Raw genomic sequence first — 17584 nt, 5'->3', positions numbered from 1 at the left:
AACTCTGCCAGTTGAGAACCTTTATAAGTAGTCTTAACCAGAATGAAATGTGCTACTTTAGTCAATATATCCACAATCACCCATATCGAATCATATCCTTTTGGGGTGCGAGGCAATCCAGTAATGAAATCCATGCCAATTTCTTCCCAGTTCCATTCGGGTATTGTAACACCCCTAGTGTTACTGTCACTAAAACTTGAGCATAACATCATAAGCATTGGCATATCATGTGATTGTTACACTTAGAGTGCATTCACTAGGTAAAGAGTTCAAACAGTGAAGTAGGGCTGACTTTAGGGCTCTGTGACATGTTATATGTGAAACCCTAGGATATAGTGTTTAACCCTAGATTGGGCTTAATAGAGCAAACAAGGCCTAATAAGAGAAAACTTCCAAACTCAATTGAAATATTCATAAAGTGTCACCATGGATGAACTTAAGTAGCATCCAAACCCTAGAAGTGTCAAAAACCCTAATAAACCCCTGGAAAACCCTAGACTGAAACCCTAGGGGGCTAAGTGCAAAACTAGTGCATTTTTGGACCTAAGTGCAATAACCAAGGCATTAGGGTACCTTAAGTCATATGGTTCACATATTTGGGGATTCCCAAGTCAAAAGGTGTGAATTGGACTTATTTGCAAAAGGGCCACCCTTGTTCTCAATTGGTTAAGTCTGAAAACAGTGAAGTAGGGCTGACTTTAGGGCTCTGTAGATCCAAAAATATTGAGAATTTGCCTAGGGTCAACACATCAGACCTGTTGAGTTATCATAGGAGAACAAGTTTACTTAAGTGACTAAGCACTGGTGCTGAACAGAAATTGGAGAAAAAATGTGCCTAAAGTTTAACTGTCAGACTGTCTTAAGTCTGAATTCAGACTGATAGTGTGTTTGAGCCATCTTTGAGCTTGGATTTGACCATAATCCAGTCAGTAATTGGCTATGGTTGTTCTAGTAAGATTGTAGCTGGGTCATTAGGCTACAACTTTGCTACAGAACTATGGCCTTGTTGCCATGTAAAATGAGAAGAAAGTCCAGCCCAAACTTGATCTGTCAGGCTGACTAAATAGATGTTCCAATGGTACAGTGCCCTGAACAAGATCGCTGGTGCAGCGCACCTTACCGCCGGCGACCGTGCGCCTAGATCCATGCCGTCGTTGCAATTCATGCTCACCGGTGACCAGATAACGCTCCTAGGTAAAAAGATCTTCGCTTGGGGATAACCCCGGTGGCTGGCCGCCGTACCCCCTTGCCTTGCGGCCAACGCAGATAAGCTCACCAGCGTTGGCTACCGGCTGATCATATGCCACGTGCCCGAGCATCTTACCACGTCGCAGTTGATCGTGTTAAGCCTATCCGATGATCGCCGGGGTGCTTGCCACGGTAAAGGCCACCAATCTCGAGCGCCAGTAACCCCTGTCTTCTCCGGCCGCTGCGCGTCTTCGTCCAATTCCTCGGCCACAGCTCATGACTGCTATAAATTGAGCCCGCCATGAGCTCCGTAGGGTAATCACCCATCCATAGCACCCACGCTTGCCTTCAATTGTCCACCAACGACCGCGAATTGCTCGTTGCCCCCAATCTGTGTTTCCGCCACCGTAGAAACACCTCACCGTGGCTAGCTTGTTCCAGGTATACTCATACCCTCTGCTTCCTTGTTTTAGCATCCTTAGGTCCCCTGGATGCTCCTCGACCAGTTCAATTGAGTCAAGTTGTTATAGACCGCCGAGAACACGTTACTCATCCGATTGTCCGTGCTGTCTCCTTGGACCGGTTGATTCAGAGCCCCATTAGTCAAATTGGTTGAAGGGAAACATTAATTAGGGTGGAAATTAGGTTTAAACCAAAGTTGAGCACCAGTCCTTGCGTATCTTGGCCGGCACAAGCTCGCCGGAAGCTCTGCGCGTCGTCGTTCACCGTCGTGGACCTCATAGTGTGAAGGGATAGAAACACAGGGTTTATTAGCAAATGTCAGCGACTGCATCAAATAGTGTCTTGGGCTCTTTCGGGTTGTACAAAAAGATAGGGTCTTCCTTGCAAAGTCTGCACACGGGCGCGCGCGGGCGCTTTCCTCCAGTAATGGGCTGACTTGGGCTAGTTCAGATCCAACACTATTCATTTATTTTCTATTTCTTTTTCTGCCAGAGCTAAAGAAATTCTAGAAAATTGTAGAGAAATGGTAAAAATACAAGACCAATTTTTCTAGGCTTCTAATTTTCTATAGTATTAAATAAAAACAGTTTCATGATTTTTAGTTCGAATAAGGAATTTTGGGACATTTAAAATAGCCAGAAACCATGCTTCTGGATTTTTAGGGAATAAATAATAAATCCAAAATTCACTAAACTTTTAGGGTAAACTCTAAATAATAATTAGAAGCCTTGGGTAAAGTTTGATATGATTTGGACCATGTTTGATACTTAGAACCCAAAATCCTAGCCCCCCTGCCCTATGAACTTCACTATTGACTCCGAAAACCCTAGTTTCTCGGAGATCCGTGAAGGAAAGTTATATTCAAGACATTAGATAATAAACTTTTATTATCTTTACATCTTCATGAGCATTCATGATTATATATGGCTATATCTAGAGAACAAGGAGGAAATAGAAGTTGAAGAAGAAAGGACTTCACCACCACCACCACCTGAGGAACATCAGGCAGGCAACTGCTTTTATTTTGAAATCTGCGGAACAGAGCCTGATTCGCCAGTAACACAAGGCAAGGCCCGGTGCATTTGCCACCTCCTTGATGTTTTTAAAATCTTTCTCACTTGCTTGATGCATTAGGTAATAGGAGTTGTGTGCTAAACCAATTCCTGCATTTCCTTCCTTGGATTTGATCACCTCTCCTTAATCCCCTATTTTACAAAAAGGTTTTTCTTATGCTTAGCTTTGCTCCAGAAAAACAAAATGTTTTGTTTTCACAAAAGATGATGTCCCAAAGTGGGTGGGGTGTTTTTCAAAAACAAAACTTGATGGTGAATCCATCATGGCCATGATCGGTTCAACATCAGAAAAGATGTACCTCTGCCAGGTACCAAACTTTGGGTTTGAAATGATTAAGCTGAGACTGGGCAGGTGACTTGCACGAGAAGAGAGTCTCGGTGTAGTGTCTCCGTTTGAGTCGATTAAGGACCGTGTCGATGTAGGCTTGATGATCGAGGACCCTTTAACTGGTCACATGCCTCGTCATGGGTAAGCTTTGCCTTGGGCAGACTAATACTAGAATAAGATAACACGCAATGGGAGTGGAGAGATGGCGAGAGTAGCGTGTACCCTCCATGGCAAGAGGCTGGACGGTGGTGTATCTGTGCTCTCGGTTGGCGTGAACCTGATCTGGTCTTAAGAACCCCGGTGGCGAGTTGACATATGCAAGGGTTAAGTGCTACATATGTTGTGTGATTGGAGATCCTCAACTGAGTATTAATCGATTCGGATCGCCGTTACTTCTCTGACATGAAGACTTGGTCACTGACCTACACGTAGCAATCCAGTGAAGATGAAGGGTTGATAAGAAATTGGCTAGTATAGGTCAAGTGATTCAACTAGGGTAGAAAGAACTCTAGTATTCAGGTAATGACTTAACCTGCTAATAAAACTGGACTTTTAAGGATCCACTACTAGTAAGCATTTCTGCAAACAGAGTCATTGATTATTGAAAAGCCATACCTTGATCCCCAAAAGCCAGCATATCCTTGAGAGTCTTTTACTTTGTCGGGTAAGTCTTGCAAAAGTACACTTCGTACTCAGGGCTTTGTCCCATGTTGTTTTAGGTGAAGAAGCAACAAACTTTTGTTGCTTCTGTTCCAAGGTGGTACCAAAAGAAGAAAATCAAGACTAAAGCTGCAGGAGGAAAGGTCCTCCGTTAATAAAAACTTTTTACTACTTATTCGGGAGGGGTTTTTGCCTCCCATGTTATGTAATAATAATACTCAGCACTCCTATATTTTGTTCTGGTCTGTAACTATATAACTTTGTATTACTTTTCAATAAAGTAAGTTATTGTAACTGCTTTTGCATTTCCGTACCTCCGATGTATTGTAATGTCTGTGTGATGGGTGAAACGCTCTTGGGAAGGTAAGGAATTCAGATACCGAGCTTATCAAGTGATCAGGTGCACCTGCAAGGTTGTCTGAAGTCCGTGGGACAAGGACGACTGTAGGTGGGCCTAATGACTTGGGAGGTTCTGTCACAACTGGTATCGAAGCGAAGCCCATCTCTGCAGATATTATGAGACATTTTCAAAAAGAATTTTCAAGGACTTATCTAGAAAATTTGTTTCCTTCTTATCTAACCATCTTCTGAAGAACTTATTTTAAAGACCAGATAGTAGAGTGCAATGAATAGAAGGTGTGAATCAACTAAGGTTGATTATGTAATTATACATGCATCATGCTAAAAACTATGCTAATAAGATTTCCCCCTCATGGAGATATGCCGCCGCGCACAAGAAAGACCGCACGCAAGTCTACCAGACCCATTGGCGTACCCGACCATCAACTTGCCCCAAGGCATGAAGACAGTAGTAGTGGTAGCAATGATCCAATCTGGGATCTGGAAGCTCAAGTAGAACAACTTCAATCAGAGCTCTGTCACAGGAACGATATATGGGTCACGGATGGTGAGAGAATAAATGAATTGAGAACTGACATCCGCCACATGCAAGACCAACTTGCTGAACGAGATCTAGCGCTCGATTAGGCTGTTAACTCTCATTCACTTGCATGGGCCAAGGAAGCCAAAGCTCGAACTTATCAAGTGATCAGGTGCACCTACAAGGTTGTCTGAAGTCCGTGGGACAAGGACAACTGTAGGTGGGCCTAATGACTTGGGAGGTTCTGTCACAGGTATCTTCAACGGGTGCAATAATCCAGCTGGCCTCTGGTGTTCATTCTTAACTCTTTGGCACACATCGCACATAGCCACATGTGCAGCCACATCTCTCTTCAATCCATACCACCAGTATTTCTGCTTCAAATCCTGATACATCTTAGTGATACCATGATGAATAGAATAATCTGAGTCATGGGCCTCCTTTAAAATAGTCTCACGAAGGCTATCAATGTCAGGAACACATATCCTGTCCTTGAACCATACAATGCCTTGCTCATCTTCCGTGAATTCCGGACCTCGACCTTCAGTAATCAGATCCTTAATCTCTTAGCATCACCAATCTGTCCTTTGCGGATTTCTTGCTCCAAGGTAGGTTCCACATCAATAGTAACTCCTTCAGTGTGAGGAACTATCCCCAGGTTAAATCTCCTGAAATCCTCAACAATCTCATCATGTAGCTGGGCAACAATAGCTGAATGAACGTGCTTCTTTCGACTCAAGGCATCTGCAACCAAATTTGCCTTGCCCGAGTAATAGTGAATTTCCAAATCATAATCCTTAATAAGCTCCAACCATAAGTGTTTCCTAAGGTTGAGATCCTTCTGAGTGAATATGTACTTAAAATCTTGTGATTGGTGTACACTTGGCACTTGGTTCCCATGATATAATGCCTACATATCTTGAGCACATGCACTACGGCTGCCAGTTCTAAGTCATGAGTGGGGTAGTCCAACTCATGTTTCCGCAACTGACGAGAGGCGTAGGCAATCACATGTCCTTCTCGCATAAGTACACATCCCAAGCCTTGGCCGCAGGCATCACAATAAATGTCAAATCCCTTCTGTAGATCTGGCATAACCAACACTGGGGTGACATCAATCTCAACTTCAGTTGGTTAAAACTATATTGGCACTTCTCGTCCCACTTAAACTCTCTTCCCTTCTCTAGAAGTGAGGTCATAGGCTTAGAAATATTAGAAAATTCCTTCAATAAATCTCCGATAATATCCTGCAAGTCCCAAGAAACTCCGGACCTCAGTAACTGTTGTGGGTATGCTCCACGCCACTATCTCCTTGACTTTAGCAGGATCCACTGGTATCACTCCATTAGAAACGATATGTCCAAGGAATGGCACCTCGTCAATCCAGAACTCGCATTTGCTATACTTGGCATAGAGTTGATTATCTCGTAGCTTCTGTAGCACCAATCTTAGATGTTCCTCATGATCACTATCACTCTTGGAATAAATAAGAATATCGTCGATGAAAACCATGATGAATCTATCCAGATCATGAACACCTTATTCTTAAGATTCCTAAAATAGGCTGGTGCATTAGTTTGTCCAAATGACATAATGGTGAACTCATATAAATCATATCGGGTTGAGAAAGCCGTCTTGGGAATATCTGATGGCCTGATCTTCATTTGATGGTAACCTGATCGGAGATCAATCTTAAAGAATACCCTTGCACCGCTCATCTGATCAAATTAATCCTCAATGCGAGGTAATGGATACTTGTTCTTCACAGTAACTGTGGCGGAACCGCCCAAATTATTCCAACTTAAGTGCCTAAGTCCACCTTATAGGCTAGACCACACTTAAATAAGAATAAAATGTCAGTCCCTCGGATCTAGTCCGACAAGGCCACTAACAGGATCAAGTACCATATACTCACTCGAAGGTGAGGCATAGATTAAATACAATAAAGCATAAAACCATACATTAATGAAGTGCTTAAGGTTATTACAACATCATCAAAGTTTTGCAAAAGTGGTAGTCATTGTTCGGAATGCAGCGGAATTTAACTAACGGTAAAGAAAAGGGGGGATGGGGAAGCCTGGCCCATCACTCCTCCTGCTCCTCTCCTGCTGAGGTAGGGTCCCACTTGACTGTCCAACCCGGTGGCAAGGTAGACGGCCAAGTCACTCCAGCAACCATATCCTCCAGAGAACCTGTAAAAATTATGCCACAAGCAAGGCTGAGTATACTAATACTCAGCTAGACTTACCCGGTGTGAGGAGTCTACTCCTCTACCTCTAGACATGCAGCTGTTTGGCCAAGGGGTTTGGTTTGCCAAAAGCACTAGCTGAGTCTAAAATCAAGTTTTAGCTTTTTTAGTTTAAGTGTGATTCTCTTAAGACTAAATGTGTACCTAGCTAATCATACATGGTATCAGGCATTTTAACAATCAACATCTTTTGCCAATCAACTCATATCCACTTATTACTCAATGTAGCAGCATGGATCAAGCGGTCTCATTAGCTGCGAGAGCAGATGATTCAAATCGAGTTTTTAAACCTTCCAAGGTAAACGTAAACACACGACGTGGAGAGGCACTCCGTCCCCACACACATCAATTGTCCCCATCGATTCCCCGTCAACAGAACAGGGCTCACTGCCTTGGCGTACAATGCCTCACTGACCCCGACTGCCGTCGTGTAGTGACCGCACTTGTACCCACTATAACCGGAATGGGAGACCACGTCTCAGGTCACATGAGGAGTAAAGTCTGCGGGCAGGTTCACTCAGGTACTAGGCTTACCGATTTACCATATTTATCGGCATATGTTTAGTACGTTCAAACGCTTGACACACGGTACCACACCTTAATCCTTATTCCAATTTCCGTCTCGTAGAAAACGCATCCCCATGGATCGTTGTCCACAAACCATCATCATTCTGATATAAAAATGGATACAACCAATTCCTGACCTCGCGCGAGTGCTAGAAAAATCACTCGACTTCTACCGAGATCCCTATTTAGTAAAGCAGCTACTCGACCTAGCATACTAGTATCCATCTCAAAGGGAATCCTGAGTTCATGCAACCAAGGTTCCAGTCAACTCCTACACTTAAGTGCACAGTACAAGCCTACAAACATTAAGTGTAGTAAAATAGTATATATAAACGGTCATGCATAAAACCGAGACTTGCCTTCCAAAGCTGGGGTAGGCAGATCCTCGATGGCAGGCTCTGGTGTTGGCTCCTGGACTACCTCCTGAGCAGCTCCTTGCTCCGGAACGAGGATGTACTCTCCGTCAGTGAGATTACAGTCTATTGAATGCAATGAATAAGATACATGCATATCAGTAATATGTAATTTTGTAAATGCTACGTATGGTGAAACAATATTAAAACAGTGGGTCAACTAGGGTTTCCTTATCGGATGGTGTCTTAAGTGTTCCACACACACTTATCTTAGGGCCTTGAGTGAACTTAAAACTTTTAATCATCTCTTTTATGTTTTATGGGACTCTTAGAGAGATTTAGTTGTATAATCTTAATTTCTTCCACAATTTCTCTTTTAGTTTCTATTTATGCTTATTATTGAGTGCCTTTGAACTACCATGGTAATTTAGAATTTTCTAAAAATGTTGCAAAAATTACAGTAGGTAGACATTGGTCTTTGTAGTCTATTCTAAAATTTTGAGGTTAGAATTAATTTAGATAACCCTTGGGAAAAAATGACAAAAGTGAGGGTAAAAGGTTACTTTGCACTACAACTCTGATTTAGGTGAGGGTTCTGGACTAAAACTTATTTTTACCAAGATTCATGTGTGATAATAGGTCTCTGTGCCAAAAATCACAGAAAAAGTCCTAATGGTTATTTAATTGTGATTTTCTAAATTTAATGTCCAAAAAGGTACTTATAACTAACTTGTTATTTGAAAAATATCAAACAACAGAACTTATTTTTTTTTCCTAGATTCATACTAGCATATTATTAGTTATCCCAAGGATTGGGGTGGTTTCTCCTTAGGGTTATTTTTCTAGGATTTTTCTAAGTTCTTATTGTTTTCATGAAATAAAATGTGGCGCATTCCTTTTGTACTAACAGAGGGTTCAACAAAATTTTCATGTGATCTATGTTACTTAAGTAAGCCAGGAAAAATGTGAGTGCCCCCCTGATTCTTGTTTTAAATCCCCCTTTTTATTTTCTCAATGTTTGGGTAAATGCAAGTTTTAATGGTTAATCCCTCCTTAATCTGGTGTACTGAGGAGTTTAACATTTTTAAACAAGGTAGTTTGTAGTTGAGTGTATCTCCAATTTTTCTCAACCTCAGTCCAAAAGTATTTCTATTTTCCCTCTATTTATTTAGTTTTGGACAGTACACTAAATTAAATTAAAACTCTAAAAAGTCTTGAAGTACTCAGGGTGTTTGTTATTTTTCCTAATTAGTTCACAATATCTAGGACCTGGCAAATTTAGTCTGACCAAATTTACCTGGATAAAAATGGAGTTATAAATTTTGCAAGTTCTGTATTCATTTAAAAGAATAAAGTTTAAAAGGTTTAAGGAAAATCAGTTTGCACCAAGGCCCCTCTGGTTTCCTCTAACCATTTCTTTCAATGGTGCCCCTGCGGAACTATTCCCCTGAGTCACTAACTTCGCAAAAAACCCCCCTGGCTCTTCCTTCTTTCAACCTAGGCTCCTTCCCCCTTGTAACAGTAATCGTGGAGAGGAAAAAGGGTGACGTGGCTTACCGGCGGCGAGGGAGGTCCGGTGAAGTGCTGGGTGAGGTCCGAGAGGTCCTGGCGGTCACGTCGAGGTGTGGGTCGTCGACGGTGATGGTCGGAATAGGTCAGACCGCGTGCGCAGGCGGTCGGGCTCATCGGCGGCGTGTGCTCCGGCCTGCTCACGGCGGTAGGGCTCAATCAAATGGCATAGGGAGCTTCACGGGATGCTAAGGATGCTACAGGTACAAGGAATCGACGAATGGCTTACCATGGAGCTCGGTCTACGTGCGACGGCGGCCGGTTGAAGTCCGGCGATGTCGATCCGGCGTCTCCGGTGTGGTATTGTTCAATCCGCGGCTCGGGGAGCTTCACTGAGGTCCGAAGAAGCTAACCCGAGGGTCAGACAGGGCAGAGGATGGCTAGTTTGGCCGGTCTACGGTGGCCGTGGCTTGCGCTGCCGCTGGCACGCCGTTCTCTGGGCAAACGCCGGCGAACTCGAGCTCGGATTGGGTCAGGGAGACGTGGGGGTGTACGGTCGAGGCCACGGTGGCTTTTATAGCCGCAGGAGCAGGCATGGGCGCGGGGTTGGCACGACGCAGGGCTACGCGCGCAGGCTGAGCGCCGAGGGCGTGCTCTGGCGTTGCCAGGGTGCGTCGAACACGTGGTCGTGTTCATCTACCCAAGTTCTTGCACCTGCACAGGTCACAACCGTGCGAATCTCGCCAAAGGTCTTGTGCAAGATTTCTTCCTAGCACCTAGGGCTAGCTAGTTTGTGTAAGTTCCAATGGAAGATCTGCCCTAGCTTGTGAGATATGTGGCGCCAAGTCTTGTTTGTCTGCACTGTTCACCAGTGACAAAACTGATGCCAAACCATGTCAAACGACCATGGTTTGATTTCAATTTTTTCAGGGGTGTGCCTTGGGTAATTTGGCCATTTTTTGTTATTTGTTCCAAGTGGTTTTGGCGCCAGCACAAGGGTGAACACATCTGATCTTTAGGCTAGGGTTGTTTTTGGGACTTAGAGAAAATTTGATGACTCTATTGTGCTCCCCACTTGGTGAATTGTTTTGGGGTTTTTGTTGGGCCTTTTTGTAGTACCTTCCTTAATACATTTTGTAGATTTACTAATATACTTCATCTTTGGTAAAGGTTCCCTTTTATGATTTGGCCATTTGCCCACTCTTTCCCCTTTAATCCCATGTTTAGGGTTTAATGTCTTAAGAGGGGATTTAGGGTTTTAGAATCTTTTCATGAGTGAGAATGTATGAAGGCTAGGGTATCTCTCTTGTTATGATCAATACTTAGCTTAGCCATGCTTCCAAAACTTTTGGTGCCTTCACTCTCCAATTTAGCATATTGGATAAGAGGCCAAAGGTGTGCTCATTGGGCTAGGGCCTTGGGTAACACCTGGGGTGTTACAGTAACCTCATTAAGAGGTCTATAATCCACACACATATTTTGTGATCCATCCTTCTTATGTACAAACAGAACTGACACTCCCCAAAGTGAGGAACTCAGACGTATGTACCCAGCCTCTTGTAATTCCGTTAACTGCTTCTTCATTTCCTTTAACTCTTCTACAGACATCTTGTATGTCCATTTAGAAATAGGAGCAATCCTAGGTAAGAGATCAATGACAAACCCAACTTCCCTATCTGGTGGCATCCCTGGTAACTCCTCTGGGAAAGACATCAGGATAATCCCTAACCACCCGGATGTTGTCACCAACTAACTTCTCATCTACTAAGAATGTCGTTAGTCTGGTGGTGGTAGTTACTGCAATTTCAACTTCAAATCTTTCTCCTTTAGAACTGGTGAGTTCTACGGTTCCCTTAGCATAGTGTATAAACTGCCTTTACCTTTCTTAACCATGACATACCAAGGATCAAGTCTATACTGCTCTCTTCTAACACTATATGGGTAGCCCATCTGGGTTAGTAACATAGGGTAAGAAAGGAAGAATTGTAGACAAGGCGAGTAATTACGAGGAATTTTACTACGGGGGAATTTATTAGCTAAGCAGATTGGTGTTTTACCTACTAAAGCTATTTCATTACCTTATGGTGGTACATGCGAAGATGTCCATCTATAATATTTCAATCAATCAAAGAAGCAAATCAGACATTTATCATCAGAACAATCAACCAACATTTTTTTAAATAGAGAAAATAATTTTAATTTTGTCTTAGGTTTCCTATCCCTTAAAAAGATAAGAGTAATCAGAGTATGACAACAAAAGGTGAGACAGGATCAAGGTAAGGTAAGTATAGAATGAATCAGAGTAAGGTAAGTATGTAAGGGTTTTATCCATTTCTATCTAGGTTTCGTTCTACAGTCAACATTTCCTCTGATAGGTAAGTAGCTAAGGGTTTTATCCATTTCTATCTAGGTTTCGTCCTACAGTCAACATTTCGTCCTACAGTCAACATTTCTTCATTGAGCATTAGCACAGAGAGGGTGCTCACTGATGATGGAAGCGAGCCCGACGTCAATGTCGCAGAGAGTGGCGTCCCCGATGGCGCGTGATACCGCACCACAGCGTACCGTCAAGAGCCCGACGAGCACCGGTACATGCAATTACCACCGGTGAGAGGGGAGGGCACTCGGCACACCGTCACCGTGCCCATCTTCGGTAGTCGGATTCTTCCCACCAAGTTCCGGAAGCTGGACGGCGAACGATGAGTAATAGACTGAGGTGATCTCTGGACGGAGAGGGGGTTTTACGCAGGCGGTGCGTCGCAATCCTGAGGCTGTGGAAAACAGGGAGGATTCAAGGAGAGGCTGCCGCGAGGGGGAGGGGGTTTTATGTAGCAGAGATGGTGTGCCCAACGCGAGGATCACTGCCCTAGCTCTGGCGACCGTTGCGGTGATTCCGTTGTGGGAGAGATGGCGCTGGGAGGGCGTGGGTCCCACGCAACGGTGACACCGTGTCAAGCCCGCGCATGGTAATGGGATCCATTCGCTGACACTTGGGTCTACGCGCCAGCGGCACACGGGACGAGCGCGTGAAGCTGACCAGTGGGGGCCAGATGTCGGCGCATTGACTCGGCCAGGCTGTACAGGAGGGTTAGATGGGCTGGGGCGAAGAGATTGGGCCCAGAACTAGTTTTCTTCCTTCTTTTCTTCTTTTCTTTTATATTCATTCTTTTCTTTTCTTTTTTATTTCTAAATTTCAAATTTGAATGTGGATCTTGCTATGAATTTCACCATTGAGCCAAATGTTCAACTTCATTTCACTAGTGTATGAATAGTATATCCTTATATACCTATTTTTATCCACAAATTATTTTCTTTCTTCTCTTTTCTAAATTATAGAATTTCTTTTTCATCTTAAATTCCACTTTGGCCTTTAGTATATCTCTTTTTACATTATTTTTGTATTGTCACAAAATGCACACAAAAATGAAAAACCAGCATGATGCACAAATTATTTTGGGTGACACTAATTATTTGCTCAATTTAGATGTGAGTGTTCTCATGTGCTAATAGAATTCACACAATATAAAGAAATTCCCCCTATCTTTAATATGTACACTTTTGGGTATTACACCAGGGCAGCGATAGCCTCGGCCAAAGTCGGTGGTACTGGTGGCGTGTTGGGAGTATCCTCCCTACCGCGGGAAGTCCCCGCACCATCATGTGCGCGAGTGCGTGATGGCATCTTGAGGCAAATAAGCATTTGGAAAAAAATATAACATGCCAACATACACCATCACATTACATTACCAAAATGTAATAATTATACAGACTCCAGTGTACAACTCGACTTTTTTAATTATTTTACATAAGTATAACACTTGGACTATATTATTTTAGTCTTCTTCATCCTTTGTTGCTCCATTTCCTGCTGTAGGAGACCGTTCATCAGCAAGGTTCATGGAAGGAGGGGGCCTAAAAAGGTCTAGCTCCCCATCAGGTCCTTCATTTGCTGTACCCGATGGTCCGGCTCCCATTGCTGCAACGTCAGAAGGCACATCTGGGTGCAGTCGAGCATACAGTACATGTACTTCTTCATGTAAAGTATTACAATATACTTGCAGGCTTTCGAGGGATGCACTAATCTCTGCCACATGAGCTAGAGCTTTTGCTTCGCAGTCCCAAGCGAACGAATGCGAGTTGACGGCCCAATCAATGGTCGTATCCCGTTCTGAGATGTCATACTACAAGCGGCTGACTTCAGCTGACAATTCAGCTATACGATGACTGTCCTGCTCCCGTGCCCTATTCCTGTGACGTAACTCCGACCGAAGTTGTTCCACCCTGGCTTCCAGGTCTCCAATTGGGTCATTACTGCCACTACTACTTCCTTCGTGCCTAGAAGCTAGCTGATGTCGTGGCACGCCAAAAGGTCCAGTAGATTTGCCTGTTTTCCTAGTACAGGCCATATCTCCATAAGAGGGGAAGATTTATTAGTATATTTTTAAACATGATGCATGCATAACCTGATAATGATGGAATCAACCTTCGCCGATCCCCAACTTTCTATATATTGCACTCTGTTACCCTGACTTTACAAGATAAGAGACTACCAAAAAGTGGGAAGGTAAGAATGAAAGAATATTTCTAGGTAAGTGTTTGAAAATTCTTTTGAAGTACTACGTAATATCTGAAGAGATGGGCATCGCTCCGATACTAGCTGTGATAGAACCTCCCAAGGTATTAGGCCTACCTATAGTTGTCCTTCTCCTAAGGACCTTGGACAACGCTGTAGATGCACATAATCACTCGACAAGTTCGGTAACTGTATCCTTATCATTTCGTCCAAGAGCGCTTCACCCGTCACATAGATATTACATCACATCGGAGGAAAGAATAAGCGGAAGCAAATTACAATAACCTAATTTACATTCATCAATATAGAGAGAGTGTATTATTATTACAAACCCAGGGTATTACGAGTGCATAGAGTATTATTACAGACCAGGGAGGCAAAACACCCTGCCGCACACAAGATTATTGTTTTCAAAGTGGGAGGCAAACATCCTCCCACGATCAACTTCACTGCTGGGGCTCTTCCTTGGGTACCACCTTTGAACAGAAACAACAAAACTCTGTTGTTTCCTCACCTACAACAACATGGGTTCGAAAACCCTGAGTACAGAGTGTACTTTCGCAAGTCTTACCCAACAAAAGAAAAAGACTCTCAAGGATATGCTGGCTTGAGGAAGTCAAGGTAAGGCTATTCAAGAATCAAAGACTCCGTTTACAGAAATGCTTACTAACAGTGGATCCTTAAAAATCCAGTTTTATTACCAGGTTAAGTCATTACTTGTATTTAGAGTTCTTTCTACCCTAGTTCAAGCACTTGGCCTATATAGTCGTCTTTTATCAACCCTTCATTTCACTGGATTGCTACATGTAGGGCAGTGACCGAGTCTTCATATCCGAGAAGTAACGGTGTTCCGAATCAATTAATACCCAGCTAGGGATCTCCAACCACACAACATATGTAGCACTTAACCCTTGCATATGTCAACTCGCCACCAGGTTTCTCAAGACCAGACCGGGTTCATGCCAACTGAGAGCACAGATACACCATCGTCCAGCCTCTTGCCACGGAGGGTACACGCTACTCTTGCCATCTCTCCACTCCCATTGCGTGTTGGCCTTTCTGGTATTGGTCTGCCCGAGGCAAAGCTTACCCATGACGTGGCCAGTTAAAAGGTCCTTAATCATCAAGCCTACATCGACACGGTCCTTAATCGACTCAGACGGAGACACTACACCGAGACTTCCTTCTCATGCAAGTTACCCACCCGATCTCGTCTTTATCATTTGCAATCCCAAAGTTTGGTACCTGACGGAGGTACATCTTTTCTGATGTTCAACCCATCATGGCCATGATAGATCCACCATCAAATTTTTTTCTTTGAAAACTCCCTGCCCACCTGAAGCATCATCTTTGCTTAAAACAAATAATTTTGTTTTCTAAGGCAAAACTAAGCACCAGAAAACTTTTAAGCAAAACAGGTATCAAGGAAGGGTACATAGTTCCAAAAAAGGAAATGCAACTGTGACACCCCAGTGTCACCTAGGGTTCTTCTCAATACTAACTCAAGTGCCATCATTTCATGTGAACCAAATTGGACAAGAAGCACCAAATCAACTTAAGAATAAAGATCCATTAAGTTTATATCTAAAGAATCATGTCTAAAACAAATGAGGTTTTCATGAGAAAAAGGGAAAAATGTTGAAACCCTAATACCAACCCTAAATAAGCCACTTAAGTAGAAAGGGAAAAAAGGGTGAAAGACCATGAAAAACATGAAATCATGGCATAAGCCAATTATAAAACATGAAATACACTAACTAAGCTACAATAAATATTATAAAAGTTTGGCCAAAATAGTTTATTAAAAACTCCAAGCAAGCCATTCAAGTGGAGGTTTAATGGGGAAATCTGAAATTCAGATTTCTGAATTTTCAGCCTTTGAACCAAAACCGAGCGCGTTCACCTTGATCTCTATCTCAAAACTCTAAGCTCCCATTGACAAAAATGTGTCTAACTAACCCCTCTACCTCATACCAGAAGATGGCATTGGGACGCGTGACCTGGACACATCAAACCTGGGATCTTCTCCCTATGCTCGGCAGTGAGACAAACCCAACTTCACCCCTCCATATCTCTTGATCCAGTCAGCGAAATCTGCAAGCCTCCACACACAAACGACAAAGGAATGTCAGGGGAAGAGATCTCTCAACGGGATCATGGCCATAATCTTAAAGATTTGGAGCCAATTCGTTCTTGAACACGACCTCTCTCTGCGGTGCCTCGTGCTCGACGCTGTGCAAGACGGTAGAGCCCGCACTAGCGCTCGCCCGTGCACGCCCCAAGCGCTTGTCAGAGCCTCCACTCGGCTGCGCTCGCCCGCGCCTTTAACACCTCCCCCAGGCGCGCCTCACCTCACCCCGTGCTCACCCTCGCTGGCCAGACACCCCTCCTTAGCTCCGGCGAGCTTTCCTCCGCCTGCCATCACTGCCCAAGCCTCGGCCACTGCGGCCAGCTCGCTCCAGCCACGTCCAAGCTGCGCCTCTCCCTCGGTTAGCTTCGCCAGTGGCCCGTAAAGCTTTCCAAGCTCTCGGACCCAATAGAACCTCACCGGAGACCCAAGATTGCCTTCGCCGGACTTCGGTCGCCCGCGGCCGCGCGTAGACCGAGCAATCCATGGAGACATTCTCAAATTCCTTGCGCACACATCTTCCTTGATCTCTGGTGAAGCTCCCTGACCCATTTAATTGATCTATCGCACCTTGGTTAGGCCGGATTCCTCGCCGCCGACGAGCTCCCCTGCCTGCGCACGTGGACCGACCTACTCCAACCACCATCGCCGGCAATCCGCACCTCGACGTGATCGCTAGAGACTCCCGGACCTTACCCGACCCCTCACTAGAGCAACCTCGCCTGTGGTCACTGTTCCATTAGGGGAAGGATCGCGGGTTCGATTTCGTGAACTTAGAAAATTTATATCTCGAGTTATATTCAACCAAATTTAGTGAAACCAATTTAAATATTATGGACTATCACATAAAAATACTGAACCCTATGCTTTCCGTTTTAAATTCTAGAGTTTGGAATTAATTAAGGAAACTGACCAAACCTTATTAAAATAAAGAAAATTAGTTATGCTTCTGTACTGAACTTAAGAAAATTTGTAGAAGTTCAAACCCCACTTAGACACTGTTTAAAACTAGTGAGCACCCTAGTATTAAAGATTTAAACAAGATTACTTATTAAAAGCCATATTTGCCCAAAACTTAGGAAAATGAGAAAGGCACTGGAAAATAATGAACAGTGAATGCAAATATTTTTCCTAGTCCACTTAAGTAATAGAGACCCTAGGAAAAATAAAAGGAACCCTAATCTAGAGCAAATTCAAGGTAAAATGTTTTATTAGGCACTAATCAAACTAGAAAGACAATTAATAGAATTATGAAAACAATTTCGAAATTGTTAAGAAAAAACAGTGGACTTGTAACCACTAGGACACCCCTACAAAAATGATAAATACCCCAGTCCATCATTTTATGTAGGGTGAACAAATAGAACTTGATTTTGAGCCATAGTTCAATTAAATCATAAGCAAGCCAAAAAGAGTGCAATAATGGACAAATAAATTTTTACCAGATTAATAATGAAGTAGGCCACCAGAGAAAAATGCAAAACTTGATTGAAAGTTGCAAATTAATACCCATTACCCCTGCTTCATGAAAAAGGCCATTTAGTTCAAGAAATCCCTACCACCCTTCCCTTAAGCAAAAAGTTGCCAAACTTCAAAATGATTGCTCTTGCACAAA

This window comes from Zea mays, chromosome 7, assembly GCF_902167145.1.
Source record: "Zea mays cultivar B73 chromosome 7, Zm-B73-REFERENCE-NAM-5.0, whole genome shotgun sequence".
Taxonomy (NCBI): Eukaryota; Viridiplantae; Streptophyta; class Magnoliopsida; order Poales; family Poaceae; genus Zea; species Zea mays.
This window is presented reverse-complemented; position numbering follows the sequence as displayed.